The sequence below is a fragment of the Oratosquilla oratoria genome, chromosome 42 (assembly GCF_046742065.1).
Source record: "Oratosquilla oratoria isolate Oo_2021 chromosome 42, ASM4674206v1, whole genome shotgun sequence".
Taxonomy (NCBI): domain Eukaryota; kingdom Metazoa; phylum Arthropoda; class Malacostraca; order Stomatopoda; family Squillidae; genus Oratosquilla; species Oratosquilla oratoria.
In genome coordinates, this window is record NC_134818.1 from 4,085,413 (window position 1) to 4,095,412 (window position 10,000).

General features: G+C 45.6%; 1 long non-coding RNA gene across 1 annotated transcript in view; it reads left to right on the forward strand.

Moving 5' to 3' along the window:
• LOC143021792 (uncharacterized) overlaps window positions 1-10,000 on the forward strand; it is a 178,311-nt gene that overhangs the window by 154,221 nt on the left and 14,090 nt on the right. The window lies entirely within an intron of this gene.

The window sequence follows — 10,000 nt, forward strand, 5'->3', positions numbered from 1 at the left end:
CTATACGTTCATTGTTGAACGTAAAGTTTCAAGTAGTCAAAATGTGATCCGTTCTTTCGTTCTTCGTCTGAGTGTACCGGAACAGTGGAATTATATTCCGGTTCCGAAGTTCCGGAAAGAGGAACGCGGATCACAATGTCGGCGACCACGAGGGAGGTTCGTCGCATCCGCGCAGACGCCGCGGATTCTACGCCTGCGCAGTAAGCGTCAGCTGCGCAGGCCCGAGTGTTATGGTGTGCGCGCGCATGTTCCTACGTCATTTCCGCCGCCGCCGTCGCCGCCGCCGTGGCCGGGGAGGAGGAGGTGGAGAAGAAGAACCTCTTGTGGGTTGTCCACTTTCCACTCGTGTGGGTACACCACTCACAAGTCGTCATTCGTCTTCAACCCCTGTGAAGTACCTCGACCCAGCCCCACCGTACCCCGCCCCAAGAACCAGGGCTACCAACTGAACCGGTGGTTTCTCCACAGCGTGGGGAGTGACAACCGAACTGACCACATCAAGAACTGTGCAAACTGGACATCTTCCTCCATTATCCTCCACATTGGGGAAGTGAAATTGATATAACCTGTTGTAGGAAGTGGAGGAGAAGGAGGAGGAGGAAGTGGTGGTTGTGGAGGAGGAAGGGGAGGAGAAGGTGGAGGTGGGGAGGGAAAGGGGGGAGTGATTCTGTGTGAGGGGAGAGTACTTAGTAACCCAGCATCCCCCCAGCTCTTCTCCTGTAGGAGGGGTTGAGCGTCGCAGGGCATCATGAGGCATGAGAACGGTCGCGCGGGCGGAGACGGTGGTGGCGGTGGCGGCGGGGCCGCCGCGGGTACGACCGCGCGACCGGAAGGAGAAATGGACGCACTCCTGCTCGGCCGCACCCGCGACCTTAAGGTTGGCGTCGTGACGTCGTTTCGTCGTCGTCGTCTTCGCATCGCTTTCGGTGTTGCCGCGTTGTGAGCGTTGTGACGTCATGGCGTTGGCCGAGTCGACACGACTCGTGACGTCATGGCGTTGTCCGAGTCGACACGACTCGTGACGTCATGTCGTCCGAGTCGACACGACTCGTGACGTCATGTCGTCCGAGTCGACACAACTCGTGACGTCATGTTCGAGTCGACACGACTCGTGACGTCATGTCGTCCGAGTCGACACAACTCGTGACGTCATGTCGTCCAAGTCGACACGATTCGTGACGTCATGTCGTCTCTACGCTCGCAACTTTTTTTTTTTTTATCTAATTTTTCATTATATAATTTTTATAAATCTTTAACTTTTTTTCTATTCTTGAAGTTGATGTTCTCTATCTTAGGTGGTCTTCTATTCCTCGTTCTGTCTGGTTTCTGATTCACTCTCAGTCTGTCGCTCTATGCTCTGAATGGTAGTTTGATGTCGTTAGTTTGTTAGTGGTGTTGTTGTTGTTGTCGTAAATTGAATGATTCTGCTTTGGTGTGATTTTTCTTGATAGGTTGAAATGATCTATTCGATGGTGAACTCTTCAAAAAAAAAAATCTTTGTTCAAATTTGCGGCATTAATTGTTAATCGTCCTTGTAGATAATTAAATTTGTGTTTAGTCTTTGCAATCCTTCTTTGTACTCTGTCATTGTAGAAACTATCATGTTTAGTAAATGTAATTCTTTTCTGAAGTGTATATATTTATATGACTAAGGTGTTTGTAAATCTTTGAACTGTTTTACTGTTAAACGTCCTTGTAGATATATGTTGTGTTTAGTCAGTGTTAATCCTCACTGAACCTCTAAACTACCCAAATTAACCTAATTTCCTTAACCCACATCCCCATTATAACCATCCTATTACCTATTTTGTTTTCCTATTTTTTAAAGAAATAGGACTCCCATACAGACTTACAGGTACAACTGTCGAAGTATGAAACTGATACAACACCTCTGCCATAGGTAATCCGAACGTTTACTTTCCAGCAGAGCTGGGCGCGTTACCACCGGACAGGTAGTGCGTTACCGTTAATGCGTTACTGGTTTTAATTTCTTTTAGAATGATTTTAATAAAAAAAAAGAATGAAATGGAGAAGTATTTACTTATTACGAATATTCCCAATAATATATAAACTACAACATTAATATTCTCTATTCTCAGTATTCCAAAACATAAAACAAGAGCTGGGCATTTGCGTTACTGCGTTAGTAACGCGCTGCATGTCCGGAGGTAACGCGCCCAGCCTTGCTTTCCAGTAACGCAGTAAAAAATTACTTGATCCAGGAAGGGTTACCCATCACCACAAGTAAACCTTCCTTCACACGACTCACTCCCCTCTCCCTTCTTCTCCCAGGCTGTGAAGTGGAGAGGCTCCCTTCATCTTCACTTCGTTTATTTATTTATTTATTATTATTTTTTTTTTTACCTATTATTTTTTTTTATCATAATCTTAAACTCCTCCTATGTCCCTGCCTCTCCTTCCTTCTCCTCGTCCTCCTTTTCCTCCTCCTCCTCCTCCTCCTCCACATCCGTTTCCCTCTCCTTTCTCTCACCTTCCTTCCCCTCCCCACTCTTTCCCCTCTCCTCCCCTCTGTTCCCCACCCCTTCCGTTTCTTTTCCTCACCTTTTCTTTCTTTACTATCCCCCCTTCCATTGTTATCGCGTCCATTCTTTTCCCTTACCTTCCCTTACCTTACCTCTCCTTACCTCACTATCGCTTCTCTTCCCTTTCCTTCTCTTCCTTTGCCCTCCTTACCATCCCTTCCCTTCCCATCTCTTCCTTTCCCTTCCCTTCCCTTCTTTCCCTTTCCCTTCCCATCTTTTCCTTTCCCTTTTCTTCTTTTCCTTTCTCTTCTATGCATTCGCCTTCCCTTCTCTTCCCTTCCCTTCCATACATTCCTCTTCCCTTCCTTTCCCTTCCCTTCTTTCCCTTTCCCATCCCTTCTTTCCCTTTCCCTTCCCATCTTTTCCTTTCCCTTTTCTTCTTTTCCTTTCTCTTCTATGCATTCGCCTTCCCTTCTCTTCCCTTCCCTTCCATACATTCCTCTTCCCTTCCTTTCCCTTCCCTTCTTTCCCTTTCCCATCCCTTCTTTCCCTCTCCTTCCCTTCCTTGCATTCCCCTTCCCTTCCCTTCCTTGCATTTCCTTTCCCTTCTCTTCTTTTCCTTTCCCTTCTCTTTCTTACATTCCTCTTCTCATTTGCTTCGCTTTTCTGAACTCGCCTTTCCCCTTCCCCTCCCTCTTCCCTTCCCTCTTCCCCTCCCTCTTCCCCTTCTTTCGTCTCCTCTTCTTTCATTCAGCCTTATAATTCTAGCTTTCGCATCCGTATTTCTCTCTCCTCTTCTCTCCTCATCTCTCCTCTTCTCTCCTCTCCTTTCCTCTTCTCTCCTCTTCTCCTCTCTCCTCGTCTCTACTCTTCTCCTCTCTCCTCTTCTCTCCTCTCCTCTCCTCTCCACTTCTCTTCTCTCCTCTCTCCTCTTCTCCTCTCTCCTCGTCGCTACTCTACTTTCCTCCTCTCTCCTCTACTCTCCTCCTCTCTCCTCTTCTCTCCTCCTCTCTCCTCGTCGCTACTCTACTTTCCTCCTCTCTCCTCTACTCTCCTCCTCTCTCCTCTTCTCTCCTCCTCTCTCCTCTTCTCTCCTCTTCTACTTCCCATTCTCTCGTATGTCTTTCCAATATCCTCCCCTACTCTTCACCTCACCTCCCCCCTCCCCCCTCCCACTCCCCTCCTCTTACTTTGATCTCTGCTTCTCCCCTCCCTTCTAGTCTTCCTTTTGTGGGAATTTTCATTTCCCTCCCCCCCCCACATTATATTTCCATTCCCTCCCTCCCTCCCCTCCCATCTTCCTCCTCCTCCTCCTCCTCCTCCCCTTCTTCCTCACCCTACTACCGCCTCCTCCTATTCTTCCTCCTTCTCCTCCCCCTCTTCCTTTATCCCCACCCTCCTCCTCCTCCTCCTCCTCCTCCTACTCTAGCGTATTCCTTTATCCTTACCCTCCTTTCTCTCCCCTCCAATTTCCATATCTTCCTCCACACTTGACCTCCACTTTTTCACACCCTGTCCGAATACCCACCTCCATCTTCGGTCATCCCCTCCTCCCTCCTCCACTCTCCTCCACTCCTTCATCCCTACTTCCACTTCTGCTCCACCGCATCCCTTCTTCTTCCCTCACTTCGGTGCAGTAATCCCTCCCTTTCTCATTCCCCTCACCCACTCCCTTCACCTCCCCTCACTCTTACCCTCGTCCTCCCCTCACTCTTACCCTCATCCACTCCCTTCACCTCCCCTCACTCTCGCCCTTACCCTCATCCTCCCCTCACTCTTACCCTCACCCACACTATCCCCTCACTTCCCCTCACTTCCCCTCACGTAACTTCCCCTCCTCTTCACCTCAGTTCACCTCTTCTCCCCCTAACTCCCCCCAGCCCCCACTCCACTCCATTCCCCTCACCCGCTTCACTTCACTTTACTTGCTACTCCCCTTTCTTCCCCCTCCCCCTTCACCTCCCCTTCTCTTTCCCCTCCCCCTTCACGTCCCCTTCCCTTTCCCCTCCCCCTTCACCTCCCCTCCCCTTCACCTCCCCTCCCCCTTTCTCCTCCCCCTTCACCTCCCCTTCCCTTTCCCCTCCCCCATCACCTCCCCTTCCCTTTCCCCTACCCCTCCCCCTTCACGTCCCCTTCACCTCACCTCCCCTTTCACCTTTCACCTCCCCTTCCTTTCTCCTCCCCTTCACCTCCCCTTCCCTTTCCCCTCCCCTTCACCTCCCCTCCCCCTTTCTCCTCCCCCTTCACCTCCCCTTCCCTTTCCCCTCCCCCATCACCTCCCCTTCCCTTTCCCCTACCCCTTTACCTCCCCTTCCTTTTTTTCCCTTTCGTCTCACTTCTTCTCCCCTCCCCCTTTCCCCTCCCCATTCACCTCCCCTTCCCTTTCCCCTTCACATTCACCTCCCCTCCCCCTTTCCCCTTCCCCTTTCCTTCCCTTTCCCCTCCCCTTTCACCTCCCCTTCCCTTCCCCTTCCCTTTCCCCTCCCCCGTCACCTCCCCTCCCCTTCCTCTCACTTCTCCCCTCTCTCCCTCTCCCGACTCTCACTGATCGCTTCTCGACCCATAAACCCTTATCTCCCCCTTTCCTTTCTCCCCTTTCTCGCCTCCTCCCCTCCATATATTTTCTCCCCTTTTCTCGCGGTACACGCAGTTGTTTTCTCATTTTCTTCCTTCCTCCCTTCCTCTCGCCATTTCTATTTCAGTCTACATTTCTCTCTCTCCTCTCTCTATCACTGTTTCTATTTATCTCTCTCTTTCTCACTCTCTTTCTCCGTCTCTCTCTCTCACTCTCTTTCTCCGTCCCTCTCTCTTTGTCTTTCATCTCTCTCTCTCTCTCTCTCTCTCTCTCTCTCTCTCTCTCTCTCTCTCTCTCTCTCTCTCTCTCTCTCTTACTCTCTTACTCTCTTACTCTCTCTCTGTTTCTTTCCATTCCTTTTCCTCTTCCTTTTTTTATTCTCCCATATCTCCCCTCTTCTCACTTCAACTCTCCCTCTTTCTTCCCTTTCCCTTCCCTCTTTTACTGTCCCATTCCTCTTTTCCCTTTCCTTTTCCATTTACCATTTTCTGTTCCTTTCACTCCCTTTCTCTTCCCCCTCTGTCTCCCCCTCTTCTCCCCTTCTTTCCCCCCTCTTGCTCCTTTTCCTCTTCCTCCTCTTTCCTCCCCACCCCCTTCCCCTCTCCCCTCCTTTCCCCTCCCTTCCTCTTCTTCCTCCTCTCCCTCCTCTTCCCTCCCCTCCTTCCCTCTCTTCCTTCCACCTCCTCTCCTCTCAGCTCCACACCATTCCCCTCCCATTTCCCCTCTTCCCTTCCCTCCCTACTTCCCCTCTCCCTTCCCCTTCCTTCCCCATAGATCCCCATAAATCTGTTTACAGACCAATGGCTCCCTCAGTCAAGCTATGAGGATTTCCCCCATCTTGGAGAATGAGGAGAACGTGGGGAAGGTCATAAGCGAGGTCATTCGGGGAATGGGGAGGGCATAGCCAAGGTCAATATTTAGGTCATTGTATGTCTTCCTCATTATGTGGGGATGTACGGGCCTATACACTGTGAGTGTATAGGAGTGTGTACTTGTGTGTGATTCACCATGTTCTTGGATCACGTGTTGGACTCGTGATCTACAGCTATTTCCCTCCCGGAAGAGAGCTCAGAGCTCATATATGACCAATCCATGGGTAGTGCTGTGACCTTACACGCACACACACACACACACACACACAACTCACCGCCCACAAGAGTTTGAGTAACAACCCGCAGCGCTGCGATACTGAAATTATTTCAGCCCTGGGCGGGATTCGAACCCGGACCACAGTAATGGCAGCCGGGAACTTTACCAACTGCGCCACGAATGTGTGTATGTGTGTGTGTGTGTGTGCACGTGAGCACGGTAGAAAGAGAGTTTGTATAAAATGTAGCGATGTTTTGAAGCCGTGAGGTCAGTCTTAGGTCACTCATAGGTCAGATTCAGGTCACTCTTAGGTCAGTGTTATTTCAGCTTCCAGTGGTGATCAGGTCAGCTGGTCGACATTAGGTTGATTTACAGGTCACCCGTAAGTCAGTTTCAGGTCACTCCTCAGGTAATGTCTGTAGAAACCGGTCATTTTCAGGTCATAAACACACATGCGTGCACGCGCGCGCACACACACAAACACACACACACAACACACACACACACACACACACACACACACACACACACATACACATACACACTTTAATAACCACAGGTCATTCCCAGGTCACAAACCACCGCAGGTAACTTTTTCGAAAAATTTAGGCGATTTTTATTTAATTTTTTTTATTTCTATTTCTATTTTCCTTTTCTTTTCTTTAACTATTAGCAACCTTAGGTTACACTTAGCCCATTTTCAGGTCACTCTTAACTCATCCTCAGGTCATTCTAGAATCATCCTCAGGTCACCCTTAACTCGTTCCGAGGTCATCCATAGGCCCCTTTCCAGGTCACCTCCAAGACCTGGAAGCTTCCTGGGGCTCTCCGATGGAGTTCTTGTGTCTTCGTTGGTCTCTCCAGGGCGAAGGACTCAATTGCAAAAAAAGGTCTTTAGTTCCTGACTGTACACACCAGGTGAAGTTAGTACGCCAGGAGGCGCTGAATTACTTGAACGAATGGCAGGGACTTACGGTGGTATTCTTTAAAAAAAAAAAAAAAAAAAAAATCCTTACATAAATCTTATATAAATCCTTGGAAGGGAAAGATTTATATAAGGAAAGATTTTTTTAAGAATACCACCGTAAGAATCTTATGGTGGTATCCTTGATTTTTTTTCCTTATATAAATATTTCCCTTCCAAGGATTTATATAAGATTATATAAGGAGATATATATATAAATATATATATATATATATATATATATATATTTTTTTTTATAGAATACCACCGTGAGAATCTTAGGCTACGTTGGTATTCTTAAAAAAATCTTTCCTTATATAGATCTTTCCATTCCAAGGGTTTATATAAGATTTATATAAAGAAATATATATATTTTTTAAGAATACCACCGTAAGAATCTTACGGTGGTATTCTTAAAAAATCTTTCCTTATATAAATCTTTCCCTTCCAAGGATTTATAATAAAGATTTTTTTTTTTTTTTTTTTTTTTTTTTTTTTTTTTTTTTTTTTTTTTTTTTTTTTTTTTTTTTTTTTTTTTTTTTTTTTTTTTAGAATACCAGAGGTGACGGCTTCGGCCTCAGGTACGCGCATCCTAGCATAGGATCCTTTTTTTTACGATAGGCAGGGCTAATGGCGGTCACCAGACCCTCTGGGGCTCGTCAGATGTGGTTTGTAGTTTGTTCTGGTTAGTAGTGGGTTAGTTACATCTCGTGGTTTCTCTGTAGGTGATTAACATAGTCTAGTGTTAGCAAGGAAAGATAATGAGAAAGGGTCACTTGGTTAAATAGGGTAGTTTGTACGTGATTTAGTCCACAGAACGATAAAGAGGGTCTCATAATTGAATAAAATTGTCAGGTTGTTAGCCAGAATAAAGTATTAAAACAAGCCGAAATAGATAATATATATCTTAAGGGTAAATGACGATGATGATAATAATAATAGTAATAATAATGATTATTATAATAGTAATAACAGTTATAATATAATCATAACAATGATGATAACAAAGGACGCTAATGATAATTAGAAAAAACTGTTCTCATAAATGTAAGATAAAAATTGTTAAAAACGAACATGATAATGATTACATTTAGCCATGGTCACGAGTAATGAAATTTGTTAGAGTAATTATGGTAACGATAACCACATACATGTTATTAATCAGGCAGTGATTTAACTTTTCGATAACTTTCACCAAAGAAAATCACCTGACCTAATATGACCCCAATGACCTTCTGCCTTGTTATATTCTGGCTAAATACAAACGATTTTATTCACTTCGAAGGGCGCAGGAGGGACTGAGAGGAGCTCTTGGACTAAGCTCCTCCTCCTCCTCCTCTTCCTCCTCCTCCTCCTCCTCCTTCACTTTAGGGCCGTCTGCTTGTCTCCCCTCGACTTTAAGCTGACCTTTCACTCTCTCATCCACTTTAAGGTCACCTCTTCCCGAATGGTGACCCAGATTACATCCCCTTTTGAGGGCGGCTTGGCCTTTCTCTCAGCTGAATAAAATCGCCTGGAGTGTGTGTGTGCGCGTGTGCGTGTGTATTTATGTATGAGTGTGTATGTATGTGTTTGCGTATCTGTTTGTGTGTATATATATATATATGTATGTGTATATTTGTTTGGGTATGTGTTTGTGTGTATGTCTTTGTAAATATCTGTGAATGTATGTGTGTGTGTTTGTGCGTATGTGTGTATTTGTGTGTGTGTGTGTGTGTGTGTGTGTGTGTGTGTGTGTGTGTATCCACGTACCAAAAGGCCCTTCCCCCTCAGCAGGGGCTAAGTCAAGGTACACCTAACCCTCACCCACCCCACGCCCATACGTTGTCCCTTTATCTTAGCTCCTATTAGATGACGGGCCATCCCTTCTCTCCGTCCAATCCCAGGGATAAAAGTAATGTAACTAGACTAACATATAAATCAGCTTGTTATGAAGAGGTTTAATATTTCTAGCAAAGAATCTTGCTTTTTGAGGAAATCGAAACAAGATCACTGAATGCTTTATGGTGGTCTTTTAATGATGTTTCGGTCTACTCTGTGAGCATTTTCGAGTATAAAACGTTGTAAAGTTGATATCTGGAGGCCAATAGTCTGATCCAGTAGGAGACTTGGTGCCACTTTGCTCAATAACTCCTTTTATTCATTTAATAATGCATTTACTTGTTTATTTTTTATTATTTACTTATCTTTATTTATCTTCATTTAATCACTTATTATTTATTGATTTATCGTTTATTATCTATTTATCATATTTATTTGCTTTTTATTTGTTTATCCATTAATTTACTTATTCGTTTTTATTACCTGTTTATCTATTATTTATTATTTATGTTAATTAATTTTTTTGCTCATTCTTATTATCAATTTATTATTTATAATTTATTTAATTTATTAGTTATTTTACTTATTTATTTATTATTTACCTATTTATCTAATAAATATGGAGCTGGCCAAACCCATCTCGTAACTCTCTTCCCTCCATTCTTTGTAGCCAGAATCACATGGTTTCACTCATTGAGAATCCCGCCATCAATTGGACAGAATTCCTGTGGCTCTTAGCAAATCAACATGAGCTCGATCCTTCTTCAATTCTGGCCTAGAGCTCGCCCTTCAAGTTAACGAAATCGCTCAACTTCCTCCTACCAAGTTCGACCTCTCACTTCGAGAGTGACACTCGGTCCAAGGTCACAAGCGAGGTCAAGGTCGACGTCCGGGAGACATTGACCCAGCTCCCGGAAGTCGAGTGCGACTCGACTCTGGGGAAGGTTCCGGGGTGGGAGTTTAACTCCCCTCCCCCTCCCCCCCACATACACACAAACTCAGTGACGTCATCAGTTTAGCTCGTTAGTAGAGGTGGAGGGAGTGGTGGTGGTGGAGAAGGAGGAGGAG